We start from the raw sequence: 27,449 nt of genomic DNA, 5'->3' as shown, positions 1-27,449 counted from the left end.
TGACTCAACATCAAGACTCTGAGCTTTACTGAAAGGCTGCACCCCAAATTATAATAATAGACCTATTCTACATCTGAACCCCCCAAACTTTAGTGTTTTGCACCTTTAAAACTTTCAGTTTTGGCTGCAAAACCATGAAGCTGTTGAGGGAACCTTCTCCTTTTCCTAGTTGCTTTCCAAGTGACTGCATTTACTAGGCATGCTCAGCAGTAGCTTCATGCAGTGCTGGATTACAATTCTGTAGCTGCTGCACACCAAGTAGAAGGATGCAAGCATGGGGGGACTCACAAGGTAAGTCCTTGTCTTTGCTTAGTGTCTCCTAATGCAACCTCATTTCCTTGCTGCATAGATGCATGAGAAGAAACCCTTTAATATCTTCAAAGTCATTGGACGCCTGTGAAATGTAGAGCAGCAGAATCCACAGCAAGAGAGAGAGAGAGGGAGATAGAAAAAAAAGCCAGTCAGCAGCTGCCTGTGATAAACTGAAGCTAAGTTTCTCTCTGGATTTTAGGCATGGTCCTTGTATCCTTGCAAGATTGGGGACATGTCTGGGTAAGAAATTCAATGTCACCCTTAAGACTGTGACACCCAAACCTGCTGCTCCCCATATCACACACCAGGTTTGGGGTTTTTTTGTGTATTAAATGTGAGATAACCTTCAGTCCTATAGGAACAAGTGACTATTTGATTATACTTGATGTTATAGAATATTTGATGTTGGTACTTTACTTGACATGGTAGCATTCACTTTGCTGGTGGGGGACTTAATAGTGACATTTTGTGTGTGCAGCGTCTTCTTCTTCACCAGAGGTGGGGTTCTGCCTCAGACATAACAGACATTTCACTGACAAACTACTGTCCAGCCAGGGTAGATACAGTCGTGTCACCGAGACGCAGCTGCTCCTTTACGCCACACGCATGTAGCAGAGTTAACCAGTGTTTTGATTTCCAGCAGTGGCTTAGGGTGTCGAAGAATGTCCGTCATCTTACCACTGACCAATTGCTGCATCGTCTACTTTAGTTGCAGGGTGTGCTGTGAATCCTTCCGTCTCTATCAGCTGTAGTATCATATAGTAACTGTGTCGCTGGGGAAGTTCCAGTCTATCAAGGCTGGAGAATTTTATTATGACCCTAGTCTGTGGTCAGGTCACGCTGTGTAGAGTGTTTCCTATACAATGTGAACAAATCAATTCATCTGTCTATCTGTCTAACCAATAATCCAACCAACCATTTATTTGTGTTCTTGTTAACCTAAATGCTTCTTAAAGTAACCAACAATGTCTTATGATGAATAGATACTATGCATCCAACCACGCAACAAACCAACCATCCAATAGCTGCGTCCTTGTTAACCTAAGTACTTCTTAAAGAGACCGTCCGTGTCTTATGATGAACTCCGACCAAAATGTTTCTTTAAGTAACCCTGAGTGTTTTATGATGATTAGGTACTGTATCCAACCGTGTATCCAACAAGGCAATGAATGAACCATCCAATAGCTTTGTGTATGTTCTCCTAAGTGCTTTTTAAAGAAGCCATTGGTGTCGTATGATGAATAGGTAATATGTATCCAACCATGTATCCAAGTATGCAATGAAACAACCATCCAATAGTTTTGTTCTTGTTAACCTTAGTGTTTCTTAAATTAACCATCAGTGTCTTGTGATGAGTAGATAGTATGTAGCCAACCATCCAATAGTATGTAGTATAGTATAGTAGTATATGTCATATAGTATAGTATGTAGTATAGTATAGTAGTATATGTCGCATAATATAGTATGTAGCCAACCATCCAATAGTATGTAGTATAGTATAGTAGTATATGTAGTATAGTATAGTATCTAGCCAACCATACAGTGAGCCAACCATCCAATAGTATGTAGTATAGTACAGTAGTATATGTAGAATAGTATAGTAACCATCAGTGTCCTGTAATGAAAAGATGTATCCAACCATGTATCCAACTATGAAATGAACAAATTGTCTAATAGCTATATATTTGTTATCCTAAAGGCCCTATTCCACGGAACGATTATCGGCCGCATTCGGCCGATGTCGGCTGTTGCGGCCGATAATCAACCCGTGGAATAGATGGCAACGATCAGCCGACATCGTTCATGTCGGCTGATTGTTGCATCGCTTGTCTTCCAAACATGTTGAATGGAGGGAATAGGAGCGGCGGCAGCAGACCGCTGCTATCCTCTATGGGCTCCCCGGACGATCTAGCGATCACCCGGGCAGCCCCCCCCTCAGCTCCCTGCGGCCCCTCCAGTACTCCAGTACTCACACGCTCGCTACCGACACGTGGAATAGTGGCGGTAGCAAGCGGGGAACAAGCAAACGAGCGCTGACAGCACTAGTTTGCTCCTCGGCATCGCCCCGTGGAATAGAGGCTTTAGTGTTCCTGAAAGAAACCATGAGTGTCTTATGATGACTAGATACTGTCTTTTCAACCATGCAATGAACCAAACATCCAATAGCTGCGTCCTTGCTAACCTATGTGATTCTTAAAGTGACCTTCAGTGTCTTACGATAAATACATAAATACATAAATACTATGTATTCGACAGTGTATCCAACCATGTATCTAATGTATCCGCCATGCCATTTGCATCTATTCTTCCATAGAATTGACTAATTTGATTGATGGTTTTTGATAAGTTCTTGTGCATTAGCAAAGGCCTGACCAGTTTCCCTCCTTCTTTCATGTAGCTTGCACCACAAATGGCACCAGACAGTCGCCAATTCTATTATTCCATTTTTTGGACTGATATGCAAAATCCATGCCACCCCCCCTTTTTACAAAAAGTAACCTCCACACAGGACATGATCATCCAAAGCTATGTTCACACATCAGTCTTTTTTTGGCCGTCATTGTATAAATAACGTGCGTTGCTGTGAATTAGTGGCTGTTATTTGGCCTCCTAAAAGACGGCTATCAAATGGCCAAAGAATGACGGTGCATGAACATATAGAGGGAGATTTATCAAACATGGTGTAAAGTAAAACTGGCTCAGTTGCCCCTAGCAACCAATCAGATTCCACCTTTCATTTTCCAAAGAGTCTGTGAGGAATAAAAGGTGGAATCTGATTGGTTGCTAGGGGCAACTGAGCCAGTTTCACTTGGTTGATAAATCTCCCCCGTAGTGTACGGGAATAGTAAATGCTGTCTATCTATCATGCACCAAATTATGGCTCTAAAAAGAGTTTGCAATGGTAAATCCCACGTAATGTATCTAACCAAGCATAGCGGGGTCTACAGCACTATGCTCTGATCCAGGAAGTCTCCTTCACCTTCCAAATCATAGCAGATCCACTTTAGGCTGGGGCTTGCATCAGGGGACAGGACTGTGGAGGTAATCTCTCCATAGCTGTAACCCCTCTCTCCCTGGACAGAGAGTGCTGCTATACTGTGCCGTCATTTTCCCTGCTCATTCCTTCATGCTCCCTGCACTCTCTGTCAGCCCTTGTGTTTCCCATCCTCTCTATTTCTGCTATAATGTGCCTGCACTCACACTCAGCTATACACACTGCTGCTTTAATGTGCCTGCACTTACACTCAGCCATACACACTGCTGTATAGAAAGGTTTCTGTCACTGTCCTCCTGCACAGCTATGTGGTTCTCTTTTCCTGATTGGTCCGTGCTGAACACACACCCCTTCTCTACTGCAGTTATGTGACCACACAGACCTCTGACAGCAGCCCTGCTTCTCCATTCTAGCCTGTTGTACTACGCTCCTGCATTATGGGGATCTGCAGCTCCCTCCTGTATCTACAAACTGCTGCTATTTTTTTAGATTTATGCACTTACTATACATTATACTCCACATGCTGATTGCTATTCTGTACAGTAACTTATATGACATATTCAGCTGTTTCTAAATGTTTGTTTCATACACTCTACATGTTGTTCAGCATTTAAAAAAAAAATCATTATTTCTGAGGTGTGGAACCAATTGTCTGCATTTCAATAATTTCTTATGGGAAAATTTGCTTTGCTTTAAGAGTGATTTGGATTACAAGCACGGTCCTGGAACGAATTATGCTCGTAATCCAAGGCACCACTGTGTGTGTGTGTGTGTGTGTGTGTGTATATATATATATATATATATATATATATATATATATATAATGTGTGTGTTATTCAGCCCCTGGGAACCCCTCTATGGTGCACAGCCATTTCTCCTGCTATTCATTTCAGGTTGCAGGACCATTACGGGGCTGTTTGCCACTAGTACACACACAGGTACTTCCTCCCTTACTTCTCTACCCAGTTACAGCACAACCCATCACATATTCTGCTATACTATAACCTAGTGCTGGTAAAAGTGCAGGACGAAACTGTGCTGGTCTGATAATTTACGCAGCACACTATTGTGGATGACATGTGAATGAAGGAAAGGGTTACACTAAGCGCCGCTGCTGGTGCTGAGATGAGAGAAAAGCCTTGATTTACCTTGTAAAGACTGTGTAGCAGACTGTCTAGAGCAGTGTTTTTCAACTCCAGTCCTCAAGACCCACCAACAGGTCATGTTTTGAGAATATTTGAGAAAGATTGTGGAAGCCAAAGTCAGGAACAGACTATAAAGAGAGAGCAGGTCATAAAGGAAAGACTGAGATTTCTCCTATTTTCAAATCCAGTGCTGGCTTTGGCTTCCAAAATTCCAGTTGCCGTATTTTCCAGGGTATAAGACGAGTTTTTAACCGCGAAAAATCGGGGTTAAAGTCGGGGGTCATCTTATACACCGGGTATGGTCGCCCCATACGGTGGGGAGGGCTCAAAAATTGCCCCATCCCCACTGTATGGGGCGACCACTATAAAAAAACAAACATTTAACTCACCTAGGACCCGTTCCTAGGGTGACATACACTACCTGCGCCGGGGACGGAGATCGCCAAACCTCGCTACCTGGAGAGCTTCGGGAGAATGAGAGAGGTGCCAGAAGCCTCTCTCATTCTCCCGAAGCTCTCCCGGCAGCCGAGCGTCTCCGAGCCTCTCTGATGAGACGCTCGGCTGCCAGGGAGAGGTTCGGCGATCTCCGTCCCCAGCGCAGGTAGTATAGGTCACACTGCCTGCGTCGGGAACGGTACCGGAGGCACGCAGAGGCCAAGAACGGGCCCCAGGTGAGTTAAATGTTTGTTTTTTTATTTAGCTGCAGTTAACCCCTGCCTGACCGCAGCAGGGCTGCGGTCAGGCAGGGGTTAACATTTTCCGGCATATAAGGCGAACCCCTGAAATCTGCTTAAAAGTCAGGGTTCGTCTTATACGCCCAGTCGCCTTATACGCCAGAAAATACGGTACTCAGCCTAGACTTTCTCACGCTTTTTCTTTCTATCCTGCACAGAGCACATGCTAAATCCTGCCCCCACTTTATGTAGTTTTTCTTGGTGAGGCTGTTAGAGACAGATTTCCCCTGACAACAGGCAGTGGACAGCAGATTACAAAAGAAGGGAAGCACCTAGTGGCCAAGATTTTACAGCTGATCTTCATGGGTAAGAAGCCAGTTTTGGTAAATTAGGTGGTTTACAAAAATGTTAGGAATCACAGTGACAACAGTAACCATTTAAGGCAGCAGAAAAGTGATAACAGTTTCCCTTTAAAGGGTTACTCCAGCAAGAAGAATTTTTTTTTTAAATCAACTGCTTTTAGAAGGTGCCAGAGATTTGTAATTTACTTACTATTTAAAAAATCTAAGGTCTAGGTACTCTAAAGGTGCTCTATGTGCAGCAGGAAGCTATGTATTCTTTCCAGTCTGACACAGTGCAAGACATACAGCAGCTGATAAGTAATGGAAGACTGGAGAGTTTTAAATAGAAGTAAATTACAAATCTCTGGTACTTTCTAGCTCCAGTTGATTTGAAAGAATTTTTTTCTGCTGGCGTTCCCCTTTAATTGAAATACTTTGGAGGAACATTAGTCAAATTTATTACAATTTGTTATATTTGCGAAATCTCCACATTTTTGACTATCCTATTGCAGCAGCTATCAGGGCATTCTAGGTGGCTAGCAATCTAGCAATGGTAGGGCCTTGCTTACCTTTAAATATGTCTACAAGATGCAACCCATAGAGGGCAATGACCTAACACATTTACTATGGGTTAGAAGGCATTATATGAGGTCAGTCAGTCCTCGAATCTAACCTGCTGATATGTCCCTATTGCAAAGAAGATGCTGAGGAGGTTCCTTCTCCGTGCCGTTCTGGTGTACTGCCCGCCCTCATAATGCCGATATGCCCCCGGTCAGGCCGCTCCTTTCTGATGATAGTGAATGGAGCGGGACAAGCCGGATCGGCACTGTGGGAATGGGCAGTGCTCTTAACACGACTCGGAACTGTGCCGAGGAGGAAGGTAAAACACACACCTTCCTTCTCAGTGTCTCCTGTGCGATAGGAACATATTAGCAGGTTAGAATCGTCTAACCTGCTGATAGTTCCCTTTAACCAGGCAGAGGGGAGAGTACCTGGTTAACCTGAAAACTTACAAAGTCACAGTCTGGTCAACAGGGGGTTAGGTTAACCCCTTGGGGGCCAGACTGTGTCTTGTTGGTGGGGGACTCCATTCAGCCAAGCCTTGACTTAGGTGGGACACTGCTAAAGCCACTGATTGGCTAATGCTGCGTTTACACGGACCGATTATCGTGCAAATTTGCACGATAACGATTGAATTTGAGCGATAATCGTACGTGTAAACGCAGCGAACGATCAAACGACGAGCGAGAAAATGTTCTCAAATCGTCGTTGGTCGTTCGCAAAAAATTCGCAGATCGTTCCGTGTAAACAGTTGTTCACCGATTTTACCTATGTGCGAGATAGGCTTAAGCGATCCCAAAACTATTTTTTTTTCGTCTAAACGCTGATCGTTGTAGGAAAAAATCGTTACTTCGAAAACGTTAATCGTACGATCGGGTGAATTATCGCTCCGTGTAAACGCAGCATAAGCAGTGATAGTGAAGAGAGAAGTTAAAAGATCAGAAGCCAGAGTTTTTGTAGTGTGGACACCTGAGCAGCATGAGGTACTTGGTCAAGCATCAAGCTTGGTCAAGCACCCTGATGCTCGATCAGGCACCATGCTTGACCGAGCATACGCGCTCCTCTCTATCAGAATGTATCTTATATGAAGAAAATAACTCAAATTTTATGTTCTGTGCTCAATGAAAATCAATGGGAAGGGTCTTCGAGGGTTGTTTTGGAGCCTACAGTTACGGGAAACACATACAGATGATGACTTTAAGCCCAAATTCATTGTAGGTTCCCCCCCAAGTAGTCCCTATCAACTGTGTTCTTCAGTATTAGTTAGATAGTTGCGTTCACTTTTAGACCCCCCTCCCTGAACGTAGAAAATATCTGCATGCAGTCTGATCCAGACCCAGTAAAGTACTGCTGCGTGCACTAGGAACATGGATCTGACTGGGACTCTGCTTCCCAAGTGTGGATGGTATACTGCGCCCATCGAGAGAAGAAGCCTTTGCATACGGTGTTTGTGAATACAAAGCACAGACCCCTCTTTCTCTACTAAAAACACGATCTTGGTAATTATAGCCTTGGGCTTTCAGACTGTTTGGAGATGTCACATCTGACTATTGCAGCAAATTGCAGGAGTTTTATCAGACTCAGATAATCTCGAAGGGACCTCTCGCCACCTTACTGCACCAATTTCACTTGCTAAGCAGCAGGTAGCCAGGATTCAATCAGAAATTGCTTATTTACATTGCATTTTAGATGCTTGCAAATTTTTTAAATAGTTTTTTTTTTTTTTTGTAATTTTAGTGCAAGGCGAAAATTAGTTACAGAGACTGCAGAAGTCTTTATGAGAGAGACATAGCTCTTCGGCCCACCCAGAAGTAGTAAATCTTGGGATACCATGGAAAGAGAGGTTGCTCAAGGAGACTTTAATTTTAGACTTTAGACTCTGTTATATTATAAGCCTTCTGATACTAAGCAATTACCACAAACACTGTATTTACCATGAGGAGCCACTTTGCTGTGGTTTTAATATATATACAGGGTGGTCCAAAAGGAGGTGGACAGTATGTGTAATAGGGTTATGAAGGGGAGATTTATCAAACATGGTGTAAAGTGAAACTGGCTCAGTTGCCCCTAGCAACCAATCAGATTCCACCTTTCATTCCCCACAGACTTCTTGGAAAATGAAAAGAGGAATCTGATTGGTTCCTAGGGGCGACTGAGACAGTTTTATTTTACACCATGTTTGATAAATCCCCCCCTTCATAACCCTATTACACATACTGTCCACCTACTTTTGGACAAATATATATATATATATATATATATATATATATATATATCAGCTCAGATGGAAAAAGGGAACCTGTGCTTCAGGTTACAGATACTTTAGCTTCAGTTGCACTGGGTTATACCATGTTTCAAAGGTTGGCACCTTGTAGGACACCTTGTTAAAGGGGTAGTGCGGCGGTAAAAAATTATTCACAGAATAACACACATTACAAAGTTATACAACTTTGTAATGTATGTTATGTCTGTGAATCGCCCCCTTCCCGTGTCCCACCACCCCCGCCCGTGTACCCAGAAGTGTTGGTGCGTTATACATTACCTGATCCGTGTCGAGGGCTGTCCGCCATTTTGTGCCGCCGCCCCCCCTCCGCCGCATCACAATTGTGCTCAGCCGCGATTGGCTGAGCACAGTTATGCTCAGCCAATTGCGACTGAGCATCAGATGACGCTGCAGAGGGCGGCCGGCATTCGGAACAGTCGGACGAAGAAGACGTCACTGACTGAAGATCGGAGACGGGGGTCGGCACGTGACAGGTATGTATAGGGCACCACACTTCCGGGTACACGGGCGGGGGTGGTGGGACACGGGAAGGGGGCCATTCACAGACATAACATACATTACAAAGTTGTATAACTTTGTAATGTGTGTTATTCTGTGAATACCCGCACTACCCCTTTAAGTGTCCAGCAACATGGCGCATTGAGATGTTTTTGAAGTTTCACTGCAGACAACAAACTGCAGACGCTGTAATAGTACAAATGTAAAGCAGTTTGTTTCATCCAAGAATTTAGTCTGGTTCAATAACACTTGATGGTTAGAGCAAGAAGGTCGTCCTTGCAGAAGAGAGGTACAATATAAGGGTTCTCAGAAACTCTTTTTATTGCTCTAAGTCTAACCCTTAACAAAACACTAGTCCGAGATTCTTGTTGACTCCCAGGGGATTCCCAAGAACAGTTTTCACTTACTTTACTTACTGCTTGAGTCTGTCCGAACCCATAAGTCTCGGCAGGGACATAACTAGAATTGTCTGGGCAAACTTTTGATTGGGCCCCCTTCCAAGTGACCACTAAGCAGTCACGTGAAGTCATAACCTTATGGCTGGGTTCACACTACGTATATTTCAGTCAGTATTGTTGTCCTCATATTGCAACCAAAACCAGGAGTGGATTGAAAACACAGAAAGGCTCTGTTCACACAATGTTGAAATTGAGTGGATGGCCACCATATAACAGTAAATAACGGCCATTATTTCAATACAACAGCCGTTGTTTTAAAGTAACAGCAAATATTTGCCATTAAATGGCGGCCATCCACTCAATTTCAACATTGTGTGAACAGAGCCTTTCTGTGTTTTTAATCCACTCCTGGTTTTGGTTGCAATATGAGGACCACAATACTGACATATACGTAGTATGAACCCAGCCTTAAGGTAAATTCAAACGGGCAGATCCGCAGCGGATTTTACTCTGCGAATTCGCAGCAAAATCCGCTGCGGATCCTATGCCGTTGATTTTTAATGGGGGTACATACTCGGAGTGGGATTTACATGCTGCTGCTAGTATGTATGTGGCAGCGCCATTAACCCCCGCCTGCCAGAGCATACTTTACCTCTTCCCCGCTCCGGCTTGCTTCGGAGGTTCCCGTCGTCTTCACGTCCCGTTCAGCCAATCAGTGGCTGCGGTGAGGCCTCCGAAGCAAGCCGGAGCGGGTAAGAGGTAAAGTATGCTCCGGCAGGCGGGGGTTAATGACGCTGTCACTTACATACTAGCAGCGGGATTTATCCCCATTGAAAATCACTGGCATAGGATCCGCAGCATAAAATCCGCTGTGGATCCGCCCGTGTGAATTTACCCTTAGGGACATTTATAGAACCCACTCGACCACTGGGTGCTGCAAATGATGACAGCTCAGGGGGACCAGTGTATTGGAGGAGCCGGCCACGGGGCCTCCTCATGTGGCAGGCCCCATAGCAGCTGCTATGGCTGCCACAGTGGTAGTTACGCCCCTTAGTCTCGGCATTTGATTACCGGTGGTTACACAGTTGCATAGTCAGTAAGGTTGAAAAAGACAAAAGCCGATCAAGTTCAACCTACAGTTGGATGCAGCCCTTGGCAGTCCAGGAAAACATATATGCTGCCACTGGTAATCAAATGCCGAGACTTCCCGGTTCAGATGAACTTGAGCATGCTCGAGTGTCACTCAGGCCACTACAGGTTTCTAGGCCTGGACTGAAGTCCTGAAAGGTCCTAGGATAACTATGAGGCACGTGTCTAACTTCTTCCCGCAGTCTCTATCCTTCTCCATTTAACTCCACACTTTTTTCCACTTCTCATTTTTTAGGATATGGCCTAGCAAAATATCTTCAGGGAGGGAAATAGGATCCTCCTGTCTATTCTCTTCCTATTTCTAAACTCCTCACAAATGAACCCTCTCTTCCTCATGGGCCTATGTGTAGTGCATTGGCTTTCCTCTCACTCATGGTGGTTCAGACATCAGAACAGCCTAATAACAGTTTACAATATAAACACATACATTGGAATGGATGGTAAGAATTTGGTTGCAGTTTCCTTAGCGGTTTTAGCAGTTAAGCAGTTTTACTGAATAAATGTCCCTGAATACATTTTTTAGCACTAGTTACAAGTGATCATGTGCCTAGTGTTACTACCCTGTTTTTCCAAAAATAAGATATTATTTTATATAAATTTTTGCTCTCAAAGATGCAATATTTTTATTTTCATAGAATGTCTTATTTTCCCACAGAGAAGAATTCACCTTCCTGTCCTGACTCTCCCTTCACTGTCCCATCAGTCCTTTCTCTCCCCTCACTGTCTGATCCCCCTCAGGACTGGTCCAGGTACCTCTGACGGGTCCCGGTAACAGCATTCTCACAAGTGTGAGACCACAGTGGTTGCACAAGGCAGCGACTGCCAGACCACTAGGTGGAGACGGCGGGATGTCTTAAGCTACCGACATCCCCATGCTGCGCATCCCCAGCACATGGCCCGGCCTCTTCACAGAGTGGCGCATAGACGTTGTCACGCTGGCAGTCCGTGTCTTCCCCTCATAGAGCACAGCACATAGGCGTCATCTCGCTGGGTTGCTGGCATGACCTTTGGCGTGTGGCAGGATGTGAGGGCCATAGACCAGTGGTATGACTGCAGCGTGAGTGGTGGAGGGTAGGTTTGTCAGAGGGTAGCGGCATGGTGGCCGCGGGGCTCTTACTTTCGGGGGGAATGCCTTATTTTTGGGAGGATGCTTTATTTTAAACTATCATGTAAATCCTCCACTATGCCTTATATTCGGAGGGTGTCTCATTTTCAGCGAAACACAGTAGTACTAGAGATTTAAATATACCATACAATTAAAATAGACTCTTCTGTAAATGGCTCCCGCAGAATTGGGAAACTGCCGTGTCGTTTATTGAAGACACGGTTGGGTATGGCAGAGCCCCATGTCAAGGGCAGACTAAAAGACAGTTGTGATGTAAAAGTCACTATGCACTATCTATGATTGTAAGCCAACAAAGAGTTAAGTGTCACAGGAGAGTCCTTGTACAGCTTTTCCTCTTTTTTTCTTGACAATTTTCCCCTTTCTGGATAAGGAACATGTTCTGTACAGTCACACATTCTCAGCGTGGACGGAAGTCAGTCTTAGGGTCCTATTGGATGAAGCGATTTTTAACGATAACCGATTAACAATAAACAATTGAAAATGAGATTGTTTATCGTTAACCTGAAATCGTTCACCATATTACATAGTAATAAGTTGTTAGTTACAATTGTTATAACAATCGTTACTAGGATCGTTTACTCCATCTGATCCCAGCAAAAGAATGAACGATGTGGAATTACAGCAAATGATTAGGGAACGACTAACAATGATTTTAGGGTCAGATCTAAATCAACTATCAATGACGTATCAACAATTTTTTGATAGTTGCCTGCAATTACACAGGACGATTATCGTTTAAATTTGAACGATAAAACGATTTTCTGCACGATAATCATCCCATGTATTAGAGCCCTTAAACTCTACATGGTGCTGTAATCACTGTGTACTCTGTATCCAATACCCAGATGTTACTGAGAACTGGAAACTAAATAGGCCTAAGGGTCCTATTACACAGGACAATTATCGTACGGAAAATGTAAACAATGTCGTGTGTAATTGCAGGCAACAATCAAACAATTGTTTGTGTGTTGATTTAGATCGGACCCTGAAATCATTGGCAATCATTTGCTAATCGTTTTCTATAATTCCACATTTGTTCACTAATCGTTTAGTGTAATTCCACATTGTTCGTTCTTTTGCTGGGATCAGATGGAGTAAACAATCGTAGTAACGACTATCATTCTGTGTAATATGGCGAACGATTTCAGGTTAACGTTAAACAATCTTGTCTGTGATCGTTTATCATTAAAAATCTCTTCGTCTAATAGGACCCTAAGGCTTCGTACAAGGCCTAGCAAACAGGAGAATATATATGTAGATGTTCTCACTTTCTTGGTTAAGCCAGGACTAAACTAAAGTCTACTCAGCTGTGAAGCTAGCAAACACTTCTGGCCAGAGACAGAGTGACTAGAAAGTTCCAGCCCTCTGGGGAGTGGGGGTTGTTTGGCTGCTTTCAGGTCCTGGGGCCTGCCCAGCCAATCAGCAACTGAGGCAGGACACTGCTGCAGTCACTGATTGGCTGAGTGGGCCTGCAACATCACAACACCAGGTCCCGGAAGCGGCAGAACAGGGGGACAGAGCGGTAAGACACTGGTGGCCCTGCGGGAACCAGGGCAGTGAGTGGCCTTTATTATTTTCAAATGACCTATACCAAGGCATATATATATATATATATATATATATATAATAAAAATAAATAAATATATATATATATATATATATATATATATATATATATACATATATATGCCACCTGACTGTAGTACCCCTTAAATACTCTTTGCAAGAGATTCCTTAGCCACACAATGACTTTACACTTTTGTAGCTGGGACACAGGTACCAGGATACTGAAGTATAAGGCACTAATGTCCAACAACCAACCCACAGACCTTACACAGTGGGACACAGCTTATAGCCACTATTATAGCTGCAATTTAATTTTTTACCTAGATTCTTTTTAACTAGCTCTAAATCATAAACCATGTATAATAGGACAAACACAGGGCCATATTAACCCATGACTGGGTCCTTAGGCTTTACGGTATTTTGTACCACATCCCAAAACCAACATTGTTTTTTATTTTTTTAAACATGACCATATACTTTCACTATCTCCTGCACATCCAAAAGCGAAAATTGCTGGGTGCAGCCAATATTAATGTAAAGTTTATAGGCCATCTTTATTTTTTCATTTGGCTAACAGCAGAGGCATATTAAAGCTATGTTCACACTACGTAAAACTACGGTCGTAGTTTTCAGGGTGGAACATAGCCTTATTTTCAATGGGATCCCGGCCAGAGCGTACACACATCATATACGCTCCGGCCGGGATCCCATGCAGCGCCGGAAAAAACTGACAGGTCAGTTTTCTGCGGCCGGAATTCAGAGCTCCGTGGCCGGAAAGATCATCCGGCCGGTACTTAAGTACCGTCCGGGATAATCCGGGCTGAGAATGGCCAGATGTTCACGTAATGTGAACATAGCCTAAAGGTGAACTCTTGTGAAAATAAAATATGTGGACAGGGGGGCAGTAACATAACAAAGAATCTATACTTACCTGTTCCTGTGCCCCTGCAGCTCACTCTCACCCTGCTGTCTCCAGGTTCTCCCAAATTAGAGTGTCATTATGTGGTGTTCTATTGCAGTACTCAGCCAGTGATGGTATTGTTGTGACGCCAGTGCTAGTCCAGCACACAGGTGTGGTGTTGGTACTTGCTTTATGTACGGCTGGTTTGTACTGCTCCCCAATGGTCGGTAACCTGCAGAGCTATGATGAGTCCCTTGGGCTCCTGTCACAGTAGTCCTGAATGAAGAAATGACCCACCTGGACTATCGGTACTGCCACTGACTGAAAAGGGAATGTGACCCAAGGTGTGTAGCGGGTGTGTATAGGTGCTGGTGCAATGATGACTGAGTCCCAGTAGAATAAATATAATGGCTTTACTGAACAGTCTCTCGGAATACAAAACACTTTGGCAGCAAAGGACTTATTTTGATACAGGCTTGTGTTCACTGGATCTGTGCTGGGAGATACTTAGAAGTGCAGATAAAATAGAGGTAGATGTAGCGCTACTAGTGTAGCTTAGAGTTAAGCAACAAAGGGAAGAGGAGAGGAGTTGGTCAAGGGAGTTCCAACCCAAGGTAGTCATGTGCTTTGCCGGAACTTTAGAGAGAATACTTGAGAGATACCTGAGAGATACTTGAGAATTACTTGTGCCCATATTTAGACTATGTTTGAACACCTTTTGCCCTACAGTGTCGGGGGTACCCGTCCTACTAGGGTGACACAAGCCCCAGTCGTGGTTACCTGGGTGTAGCTAAGTGTCATCTGCGCTGCGATATAAAGTATGTAGACCTTCATTATAGTAACTTTGCTCTTTCCCGGTTAGTTCCTCTTGTAGCCTAGAATACTGCCCTACACTTTTTAGAGAGGTTCTCGGCATGGGCTGGGTTGTTCCCCGTTAGAGTAGTAGGTAGACTGAAGAAGTGGAGTGTCTCTAGTTGCTCCATACACTTGTGTCTTGACTCACTAACACAGCTGGACTGTCCCGGACAGGGATCCTTTGCAGAGCCAGGCCCTGGCTAACTTCAGCAGGGATGCCTACTCTGTGTGTCCTCCTCCCATGAGAATCAGAGGGAAACTGACACTACACTTCCTCCCACCAAGTGACTACTTCCAACAAGGGTGTTTAAAAGCCCCTGTGAGTGGTGGAGAAGAATGTGTGCAAAGAGAGAGAGAGAGGAATAGGGATAGGCAGAAGAGAAAGAGGTATCTCCGTAACTAAAACAATACAGAAAGAGTAGTAACCCTTTGTTCACTGCAGCTGTGCAATGTACAAGAGTCCACATATAAAACACTGACATCTGGTGGTGAAAGTAAATACCGTCATCACCTACTGACTTTTGAGTGAATGGCTTTTGCGACAGGTGTTATATAAGAAACACCCTTAGTTGGACACCACAATTACAACCTGGCTCAGCCAGTTAGTGACTGCAGCGGTGTCCTGCCCCAGTCACTGACTGGCTGAGTAGACATTTGTAGTCGGGTCATAATGTTACAGGACCTTCAGGATTCCGGCAAGGGTCCATGAGCAGTGTGATGCAGCGCCGCAGCAGCACAGAGACTGGTGAGATTAACTTCTGATTTTTCGTTTTTCGTTTTCACAGTTATTCTAAATTACAAATATAATAAACTGTGCATGTATAATTAGTGAAATTTTCCTGTCTGGATCAAATACTCCCAACTTGCTTTACAAATCAAAGTCGGAAGATTGTAGATCTCAGCTCAAAACGAAAGCCAAGAGGGAACATTAACCAGCGTTGCAGAATAATTAGACCTAAACTATTCCTGAGATTAATTGTCTCTAAATGTTGTAATCTTTAAAAACATCCGAATATAATCGTGAATATATCGAGGATAATGCTGAGTTATGTGTAATCTATTGTCTATGTGCAGTCATTGAGTATTAATTTATAAATATGCTTGACTTAATTTCCATTAAAATATTCTGTATGTCAATTGTTATTTTACTAGTTTTTAACAGTTTGTATTGTTTGAAATGAGTGAGCTGAAATGTTTTATAAAGTTCCCATTAAAATCAATAGACATTCATATCTTCCATAGTTCAAAGACAGCAAGTAGCTCATAGAGGCTCATTCGCAGTCTACCTGCTAGGAACCCAACACCCCCATCCCTCCACAAAGGGTGTGTAGTCTTAGTCCTCTCATTCTCGAAAACTAGACTGAATGTGAACTTGACTTTTCTTTGAGCAGGGCCTTCTTTTTAACACACATGTCTTAAAGGGGTATTCCCATTATGAAAAGTTATACCTTATCCACCTGATAGGGCATAACTGGTGAATCGGTGGTGGTACAACCACTGGGACTGCAAGTGGTCCTGAGAATGGATGGAGGACAAATGCATTCCCAATAAGCACACATCCAATGACAGTACTCTATTCCTTCTCCATGGGGCTTCCAAACATTGACAAAAGCTGAGCCATTTGGAGGGAGGACATATGTATTCTGTTCTCTGGATCTGTGTAAGTCCCAGCAGTTGGACCCCCACTTATCAGTTTTTTATGAGGATGAACCTAAAATGTACTGTAAGCTTTATAGGTGATAGAGTTACAGTGTGGGCAGGTGTGTCTAAGCAACACAGAACTGCCTTACACTTTGGTAAAGGGACAAGCCCATACTACTCGAATAACATCAGTAATCCTGTCATTGTGCCTCTATATAAACAACATCAACCTAATATCATCTTCATGGAGGACAATACTCCAGTGCATCCAGGTAATTAGGAACGGCTGCTGGAGACTAGGGACCTCACATGGAGTGGCCTGAATTTTCTCCAGACCTGAGTCCCATAGAAAACCTATGGAATCAGCTGAGTTGCTGTGTAGAGGCTCTTAAAGGAATCTGCCACTAGGTTTATGCTGCCTTACATGAGTGCAGCATAAACTAGTGACAGAAATGCTGAACAGATCAGTGTATTACTTACATCGTTCTGTTCAGCCGTTCTCCTAATATGCAGGAGAATCGGATTCTTGCCACACCTCCCCCCCCGCCCTCCAGCTGCTGATTGACAGTTGACTGACTAAACACAGCATGGATAGATAACTGCCAATCAGCAGCTGGTGGGCAGAGTTTTTTGGTTCTCATGAATATCAAGGACTACTGGGCTCATGCACATAATGGATAGGACTACTTATTGTCCATGTTATTCAGAAGGATATCCGCAAATCAGCTGCACAGAACAATGTAAGTGATGCATCATTCTTTTTAGATTCTCTGGCAGTGGCTTATTCTACCAAGAGATAATACAGCATAAACCTACTGAAAGAGACTTTATAATTGGTAAATTCTGTGTGAAAATGTTAATTTTCACACAGCATTTACCAATGGCCGTGTTGGAAACCGCAAGTCACACAGAATGTCCTCAAAAATAAGAGTACAGACACTAAATGGGATATTTTCAAAAGCATCTAACATTTCCACAGTGAGAAGTACGTACCTTATGGGAATAAAAGGATTCAGGAACAGGAGAAAACCAGTGTGGATAAATAAAAATGTTAAAGGGGACAATAAATAATAAAAAGAAAGCATTTAAGCTGCTAAAACAGGGAGACATTGAAGAAGCGTTAAAAAGCTATAGGGAAAAAAATAAAATATGTTAAAAAAAACGCAAAACTGGAAACAGAGAAATCCATTGCCTATGAGAGTAAAAAAAGTTCTCTAATTACATAAACAGCAAAAAAGTGAAAACTAAAAGTGTCAGCCCTTTAAAAAGTAATGAGGAAGGAATTATAGACGGTCAGGAGGAGAAAACATCTTTTTCTTCACTGTATTCATGAAGGAAAATGACAAGGGATAAGATAAACTCTAAATGAAATGTCTCCTGCTTAACCCAAGAAGTGCAGCACCACCCTAAAAAAGACTAAAATAGACAAATCACCAGGTCCAGGTGGCCTTCACCCCTGTGTTCTAAGGGAGTTAAGCACAATGATTGATCCTTATTTCTAATATTTATGGTTCTGCGGGGTCTGAACTGGTACATTACAAATGGTGTGCCACTATTCAAAAAGGGGTCAAAAATGATTCTGGAAACTATAGCCCTGCAAGTTTAACCTTTTAGATGCTATACTGGAGTATTACATAGAAATAAAAAGGATAAGGCTGGGTTCACACTGCGTTTTTGCAATCCGATTTTTTTTTTATCTGTTTTTTTGCAAAAATTGATTAAAAAGCAGATGAAAAAACTGACGCATTTGTGGTTGACCAGGTTTTTGTGTACGCTAAATAAACGGATCCGTCTTGTTTTGATCCCTTTTTTTTATAGTGGAAGTCAGTGGAAAATCAGATCAAAACAGGTGCACACAAATGCATCCGTTTTTCGCATAATGGTAATGTAAATTGTTTGGTGAATCATCAGAGTCCGATGATGTTAGGTCAGAGCTAATTGTTCTCTCTATTACACGGAACAATAATCGGCCAAATCGGGCCGATTCAGCCAATTATCCCTCAGTGTAATAGGACCCTTACTCTGTATTTGTATGGCTTTATGATGGGTCTGTCCTGTCAAGCTAAACTGATCAGTTTTTAGGAGAAGGTATGCTCAAGACTATAATCATATATCATAATTTTTCCAAAGCAAATAAAGAGATTTCTTGAGCTGGAGGGAAATGTGGAAGAGAATGGGACATGTGAAAAGTAGAAAGAGAAAACATAGTGGGACGCCATTACTAGTGGGGACCACAAGGGCCTATTCTCTTTAATATCACTTTTAGTTGATGATAGTAAACTGTATATGATCGTGGGGTAAGAAGTGGCAAGGAAGGTTATCACTGATAACTGTAAGTTGTGCACATGGAAAGTGAAATTCCTATGTAATGGGAAAGCACTGGGTAGAACTGACATGGAAAAGGACTTAGGAATTTTAGTAAACAGTAAATTTATTTATATAGAAACCAGTGCCAGGCAGCTGCTGCCAAGGCAGATAAGGTCATGCGGTGTAGAAAAGGGTCACATGATTATAACGTCAAATTAAAGTGGAAAATCTCTGTTGTATGTCAGGCAGGAAGTGATATATTCTTTCCAGTCTGACTCAGTGCTCTCTGCTGCCAATTCTGTCCATGTCAGGTACTGTCCAGAGCAGTAACAAATCCCTATAGAAAACCTCTACTTCTCTGGACAGTTCCCATCATGGACAGAAGTAGCGGCAGAGAGCACTGTGTCAGACTATAAAAAATATAACCAAAAAGTTATTTGCAAAGCTCGGAATGAATCTGGGTTCGGGAGGCTTGGCTCGCTTATCTCTATTCATGGTAAAGTCACTAAAAGAGTTAAAACAGAACCTGCATACATTTCTGCAGTTATAGTTAATAAGGTGGGCATAAACCTTCGATAACTGTCGGCCGAATGATCTCTCCCAGTTGTGTAGTGACTAGCCGCACCTGCCCACACTGTATCACCACCAAAAGGAACAGTGACTGATGCATAGCACTCTCCTTCTATACTGGACGAGGTTGAAGTGGGCCTCAGTGCTGTTCCCTGAGCAGAAATAATGGCAGCAGAGGTATATAACTTTATTAAAGAATGTATTTAATTATTATTATTTTTTTTTAATCATTACTCTCCGGAGTACCCCTTTAAGGCAGTGGCTCTCCATCTGGCTTTCCAACAGTTTTAGAACTACAACCACCAGTATGCTTATACTCAGTGGTCTATGAGGGGCTCTTGATTGTATCGTTCCCAAAAAGAGGTGGGCATCTTTTTCCTGTATACCTTATGCCCCTTGGATATTGTGTCCTGCCATGTCCTAATTTTATTCTAGCATGATGAGTGATGGGTCTTCAGTAAACAGTCATGTAGACTGCTGCATTTCAATGACATAGCTTGGCATGGCTTTCCCCACTTTGTTCTAGATTTTATGCAACAATAAAGTTTTCAGTTTTAATGAACTTGGCCTCAGTCCATCCTCATTAATCCTAAGGGACTTAGAGGGCTGGGACACCTCGGCAGGAAATAATTGTTCCCTCGTTGTGTTATTATGGAAACTGTTGTCAAAAATAAGAGTTGTATCCCTAATGTTGTTGGTTCTATTAATGGACTCCAGTTTATTTGCATTTCCACCTCTGAAATGGAAAATATTATCGTATTTGTCAAAAATCCCATTCACTATTGTGCTTTGTTTCGCGAGGCCTTGTGTCGGTAGAACAGTGTGGGAGCTTATTCACTTCTTCCATCCTCATAGCAGATTACTGCATATCTAAAGCTTGTCGTAGCAGAAAATACAACAAATATCTTGTAGAGTCCAATCAGCAATGGGAGAAAGTACCATAGAGTGTGTAATAAAGTTACCCATCTGTAGACAGCTTGAGGAGACCACTAAACTAATGGGTAAAGTCTTAAAAGCCATTAGAGATGAGCGTATCCTCAGGTTCATTCAAACCCCAGCGTGCTTGATTACCGATAGCTGAAATGTAGCTGGATGTAGCCCTAGGTAGTCCTGGGAAACTGTGGTCAGTGTTCTGCCGGGATGCTACCGGGTCCCTTGGGATGATGTAGTCACTGATGATGTAGTCACAGATGGCAAGAGTGGTGTAGTGACCCTCCCGGATAATAGGACCCGCCACCCACAGAAAGGGGAAGTGTCCCAAGGTGGCGGTGTGTGTACTGTGTCGGTGGTGGTGAATAATCACAGACTCTTGAAATAAAGTTGGGTAGTTTACTACTTGTAACTGTGCAGCAGGTAATACAGGTTCCACAATATAAGGCTACTTGGGAGACACACTTGACAAAGTTCCAACAAACACTTGATAATAGAACGAACAGATCTGTGGGATAAGTGCAGTGTAGTATATAGTCGCGTTGTTTGAGTTGTGCTGAGCGGGACAAGAAGTAGAGTAGCAGAGAGGAGGATGCTGTGAGAGTCTCAACCCATGTAGTACTGTGCTCTGCCGGGATGTTGGAGGATGAGGTAGAATACTTAGAAAAATAAGAAGAATCAGAAGAATAAGAAGAACACCAGTGCCCGTGTACTGACCTTTGACTTTAGTCTTCACACCACCTTATGCCCACTAGACTCGGCTGAACCTTCCTAATGGGTGACAATGGCCCCAGACCTTGTTACCTGGGATGAGCGGAATGCTGAGGGTTCCCTGCTGACACCCGCGCTGCGAGACAGAGTTCATAGGCTACTGCAACTTTGCTCTGTCTGGATCAGTTCCTGGCTCTTTGGCTCTGTTGTGAATACTGTCCTGCTCTGTGACTCTCCTAGTCCATGGTGTGGGTTGAGGTTGTCTCTGGCTAGACCTCTCTGAGAGGAGTTTAACAATGCATACTGCTTTGGAGTGTTATTTATAAGAAAGTTGAGAGAGACGTGCTGTCTTGCGTCCTTCCCATGCGGGGTACTGACTAAGGCAGACTTAGGTAAGGGGACCTGGCAGAGGGCCAGGGCTCAAATAGGACCACTGTGGAGAGCTATCTAGCGTCTGTCCTTCCTCCACAATGTCCAGAACTAAAGACTCCTGCTCCTCCCCCACCCATGGGACTAACTTCCTCTACAGCGTGTATGGTGCGCTGTCATTGGGTGAAAGAGTGCAACAGAAGAAGAAAGGAGGGAGATGATAGGAAAGAAGAAAGACGAAATCCTACTGGTCTACAGATTCTGGTGACACATAAACACAATAACCCTTTGCGATCCTTCAGCTGTGCAGTTCCCATATACATAACATAGCGACATCTAGTGGTTAAGTTTTAGTACTACTTTTACCACGATTAGAATACACAAAGTACAGACTTTTGCGAAGGGTGTAATACAACTGCAACACCCCTACTGGGACACCACAATTGGATGAGTGGGCAGGTCCTGTAGAGATGGGGCAGCACAGAACCAAAAAGAAGCACAAACCAGAGAAGGAGTGTCGGTGAAGACTGGAGGAGGTGAGTATATCAAATCTTTTAGGAGAAGTGGATGATATATGTCTCTACGAACACTTGAACAAGTAGAGATGAGTGAATTGATTTCCTAACTTTCACATCTGCAATTTGCCTATTGATTCATGAATCTTTGGCCATCACTAGAGACGAGCAAATGAAATCATTGATTCTGAGAGCTGATCTACCCAATCGAATCAAGAGAATAAGTGTTAAAAACAGAGATATATGCTTCAGTGGCATATTATGGATCTTCACACAGACCTATCATAGGCCAGTATTTATATAATAAAGTCATGTGTACATAACATAAGACAACACAACACTTGACCACATGGCAACTTGAACATACTAGAGTAATATAGATTTGACAAACATATTAGTGTGATCTCCATATCCATAAACCAAAGTTCCATCACTCAGGACTCGATTGCCCAGAGTTTTAGTAAATGCACCATTTGAATTATATGGTGCAAATTGCAGATAGCAGTAATGTTTCAGGTCAGCACTAAGTGGTACAACATAAGTGTCAGCTTAGCAAAGATGTATGGCACAGCTGTCTTTGAGGAACTTACGATAACCTGGGAAAGCCAGCCAGCTGAATTGTAGAAGTGTACTGGAATACCTAATGATAAAAACAATATATATAGGCACAAGATAGATAATAGACAGATAGATAGATAGATAATAGATAGATAGATAGATAGATAGATAGATAGATAGATAGATAGATAGATTTGATATGGATGGCCCATGTTAAAAGTAACAATAGACTTCACATACATGTTGCCCAACAGCTATCTCTTTCAACCACCCTTACATATGCAACTTGACTTGACCAGTCATGACTGTGTGCAGAATGGGGACAAAGCTACTATTTGATCCCTGATAACATTAGTATCAAGCATGTTGACAACAAACATGCCTGACCCTTCTTTCCCCTTGACATCAAGAGTTGGCAGCCCCCATGTACATTAGATTGTCACTTGGATCCACCAAAATCAACAATTGCTTCCGACTTAGTAAAGGGGAACATGTACCCCCCATCTGCAGAATTCCAAATGTTCTACCGCTGGGACCCATGTGGTTTTTAGAATGGGACTTCTAAAGGTCTTGTGTGAACAGAAAACCAGTCCACATATTTAACCATTCATTTGGATGGTAGTGCCAAAGATAGCCGGCTGCACACACAGAACTCTGAGAGTCCCATTAATGAGATCACGGAGGGTTCTAACCTTAGGCTTTATTGTGCCCCCCAAGCTTTCCCATATGGCGGAATTCCAAGTTTGCCTAATTATATAATGATAAATCCCCCCCCCCCATATACTGGAATATATGGGTTGTTACCTAGCTTTCCCATATGGCCTAGATCCCCAATTATAGAATAACTAGTCCGATTTGTCATCCAAGAGCCAGGAAAAGCTAGGTAAGAATCCTTGGGAAGCTGTAATTGACAAATCTACCAACTGCAGTCCCCAGCTAAAGATGGAGCAAGGAGGTATTTTTTGGGGCGGACAGATGTCCACCTTTATGACATTGCCCCCCTACCTTTTTGTCTCAAACCCGCTCCTAAGTGTCGTAAGCTCATGCATGCGACCAGGGACCTCACTCCTCATGTTTGGATAATTATATGTATATCTCTGTAATTTCTATTTTTTGTCTATGTATGTACCCCCAGAATTGTAAAGTGCTGTGGAATCAGTTGGCGCTATATAAATAAAAATTATTACTATTCTTGCAATATGTGATTGAACCCCAACTCCCAGGCAAAATGAATGAAATCAAAGACCACAAAATAAAGACACTGTACATAGTATTCAGGTGTCAAATGGTCACAATTTTATTTAAAATCACATGACAATGAAATAATTGCAGACCCCTGACTCACAAAGAGTCACCCTCCAGCACTCACGTGAGGAAAAACCCCCTATGGAGGAAACCTTGAGGGAGCCATGGCTGGAGAGATGCCCCTCCCCTGGGCTCAGGGGGTAATAAAAATATAACAGAAATGGACTATAAATATAGTACAACAGATGTGAGAGAGATCTAGCTGCCATATCTGTCACCTTATTAAGGGCTAGTTGGAAGTACCTCTTCTCCTTTACAGATCCAGGTCCACCTCTCAAGAAGGTGGATACTTGGCTGAAGAGGTAGTCCAAAGCAGAGACAAACCCCTTTTCCCTTGCTAGAACCTCCAAATTACATCAAGGGCATGGGAGAGATAAGTAGTCAAGCTCAGAGTCCTCTGGCACATCCGAGATGGCACTAATCTAGGCAGTGGGCCTTTCTTTTAAGGAACTTTCTTTATGACATACAGCGTCTGTGGTTGTCATGGTGACGCTGCCACAAGCAAACATGGCCACTTTGCCATTTTGCAGGACCTTTTGCTGTTAGCACTGCCCTTACCTGAGATGGTGGAAGCATGATATCCAGAAGATAATCCACAGCACTCAATGACAGGGTGTAAAGTGAAACTGGCTCAGTTGCCCCTAGCAACCAGATTCCACCTTTCATTTCTCACAGACTCTTTGGAAAATGAAAGGTGGAATCTGATTGGTTGCTAGGGGCAACTGAGCCAGTTTCACTTTACACCATGTTTGATAAAACTCCCCCGAAGTGTTTATTCCACGAACAAGAATTTAACAGCAAAGTGCAACATAAGGCCGTTTTTATACAACGTAATTTTCCTATTAATCACAGCCGTTGTTGCCGATTTGCAACAACGGCTGTGATTAGTAGGAATCTTACATTGTGCTGCTGTCTATGGAATCACGGCCAGAATGTATACACATAGTATACTCTCCGGCCGGGACTGCTAGCAGCCACACTAAAAACTGACCGTCAGTTTTCTGCGACCGCTATTCATTGAATAGCAATAGCGGCTGCACAAGCCTAACAGGTCACACAATGGAGAGTGCAACATCCGACCATTTTGTTCAATTCAGCACAAATGAAGATTATCTGGCCGGTACTGCAGTACCAGCCAGGATGATCTTCACTGACACCGGCTGTTCAGTGACACGATCGGGTCACAGAAAGGCCAGTGTCATATGCCATGTGAACTAGCGTCTGGCACTGTGTGTTACCGCACTAGTTGCACATAGACTACCTTTTTATAGACAATGTAATGAGACAAAAATCTATATTATTAAACTGTGGCACTTTGTCTCTGTTTACATCGGCAACTTGACTTCCATTTATAATAGTTCATGATAGACGCACAAGATTAACCCCAGTGGCCATTGGGTTCCACCAATGTGTTTGTTATTTGGACGACCAAGGCAGCGCTGTATCCATGCGTGTGTGGTTAACCAGATAGCAGGCTGTTGTTTCTACTGTATGTCAAGTTATATTACTACCCATCATGCTAACAGAATGTAAGCTATTCCGAAAATGAATAACTGGCCTTGTACTTATCTCTATCCATGACACACATTCCTTGGCTTACCTACCACATGATAACACTGTCTAATGCCTATGAGGTTCCAAATCATCTATCCAGAAAGCACGTTCCTATGATAGTCATTTGGTGTCAGGTTATGATTCTAATACTCTAAACCATCTAGAGATGTTACATGAAAGTCTTCTTTGGCCCACTTAACTTTTCTTGGAAGTACTTAAACCTTTGATATGAAGAAGGAATAGCGCACATACCTCCATGTGATTTATTACAAGGAGAAGTCAGTTCTATGTTTTGGCACAGATAGTTTCCAAGGTTGTGCAATTATGATAAGAGAGTGGAATCTTGTTTCCAAAAGCCGATCACTCCAGCTTAGATGGGGGCGGGAGGTTAGCCTTGGGCAGCCTTGCTTCTTGTACAAGGTTAACAGGGTCTTCTCATTTCATTGTTTTTGTGGGTAAAAAAAGACAGTCAGCCTATTACCTTGCAATGTTGAAAATGTTTTCAAGAATCTAATCGGAATAATTGTGTCAGGAACCGGTGACACCAGGCACACAGAGACAGTGAGCCCTAAACTCAGCCCCGCCCACTGACTCTACCTACTTGCCCCCCTAGGCTAAACCCTAGGGCAGCAACTGGGCGGCGGTCCCTGCACTGGCTTGGTGGGACAAAAAGACAAGACAGACAGACAAAACACAATAAGAATGGTCAGCAATCCGGGTCACAACAGTCTGGCAGCAAAGGTACAAAATCAGGATCCAAAAGAGTAGTCAGAAAACAGGCAATAAGGTCGGGGGCAGGCGGCAAACAAGGGAGGTCAAAGATACAAAGCGGGAATCAGGAGAAAACAGAAAACAGAACACACAAGCAGGCAAAGACTAAGTCAATAACCGGCCAGGCACAGGCAGAAACAGAAATCTTAAATAGGAGACCAGGAACCATGTCCAGAAAGTGATAGGAGGGACCAGCTGTCAATCACTGAGGCAAAGGCAGGTTAACTGTTACAAGACCAGAAGAAACTTAGCAGAACAGACATAGGTGGGGCAGGGAAAACAATTAGCAGACCAGAAGGAATAAGACACAGTTCAGACAGGGCAAAAACAAGGCAAACTAAACACAGAATAAATGGAAGATTATGGCCAAAATCGCAGTCTTTGGCGCAGAGGTCTAATCTTCGCAGCAGAGGGTGGCACTGATGCCTTTTCAGGCGCGATCATGACAAATTGTCTCTTCTCCAATGATCTAGTCTAGGTACAATCATGGGGATCAAAAGATCAAGGATTATATCTTTGTATTAACCTCTTATATATTTACAGTAATACCTGGGTTCCTGGATACCTTGGTGTTCGAACAATTCATTATTCAAACTACATTTCCCCCTGAAGTCTTGTTTGGTACTCGAACATTGCTGGGTATCGAACAAAATCAGGGGGGATAGCTGTCAGCTGAACTATTGTTGAGCTGACAGTGTTCGGAAATAGGAGCGGGGTTTCCCATCATAATGACGGGAATCCCTGCTCCATGTTCTACACAACAGAGAGAGAGGCAGAAGCAGTCGGCTGTTTAAACTTGCCACACTGCTCCTGCTTCTCTCAGCTGTGGGGAGCACCCTGTAAAGAAGCAGGGATTCCCCTCATTATGACAGGACTCCCTGCAGGGTGTTCTCTGGAGCTGAGAGAAGCAGGAGCAGGGCGGCAAGTTTAAACAGCCCCCCGCTCCTGCCTCTCTCTGGGGAACAGCATGTAAAGAAGGGTGATTCCCATCATATTGACGAAAATCCCCTGTGCTGCTGGCCCTGCACTGCTCAACTATTATCTCCCGTTGCTCCCCGCCACCAGTGACCTCTGTCCCAGCTGCGGGGATCAGAGAGACAGAGGGACAGAGGTCACTGGTGGCAGGGAGCATTGGGAGATGATAGCTGAGCAGTGCGGGGCCAGCAGCGCAGGGGATTCCCGTCAATATGATGGGAATCCCCGCAGCTGAGAGAAGCAGGAGCAGCGTGGTAAGTTTAAACAGTTACCTGCTCTGGCCTCTCTCTTTAATGACGTGAATCCCCGCTCTTTACAGTAAGTAGTGGTGAAAGATGCACCGGTGCTTACTGCTAGTTTTTACGTTGTGTGGGCCGGGTACTCTGCACCTGACCCATGGAGTGCAAAACCCAATTAATGAGATTTACATTATTATTA

The 27,449-nt window shown here is 43.3% G+C and overlaps 1 protein-coding gene across 1 annotated transcript in view; it reads left to right on the top strand.

Moving 5' to 3' along the window:
* Positions 1 to 204: 204 nt before the first annotated feature.
* JCAD (junctional cadherin 5 associated) overlaps positions 205 to 27,449 on the top strand; it is a 79,657-nt gene continuing 52,412 nt past the window's right edge. Inside the window, exon 1 of the mRNA XM_069959004.1 lies at positions 205 to 291. The gene's annotated coding sequence lies outside the window, so the exon portion shown is untranslated. The remainder of the gene's footprint in view (positions 292 to 27,449) is intronic.

The sequence above is a fragment of the Dendropsophus ebraccatus genome, chromosome 2, assembly GCF_027789765.1.
Source record: "Dendropsophus ebraccatus isolate aDenEbr1 chromosome 2, aDenEbr1.pat, whole genome shotgun sequence".
NCBI classification, from domain to species: Eukaryota; Metazoa; Chordata; class Amphibia; order Anura; family Hylidae; genus Dendropsophus; species Dendropsophus ebraccatus.
The sequence above is the reverse complement of the archived record's forward strand: the minus strand, read 5'-3'. Positions and strand labels throughout refer to the sequence as shown.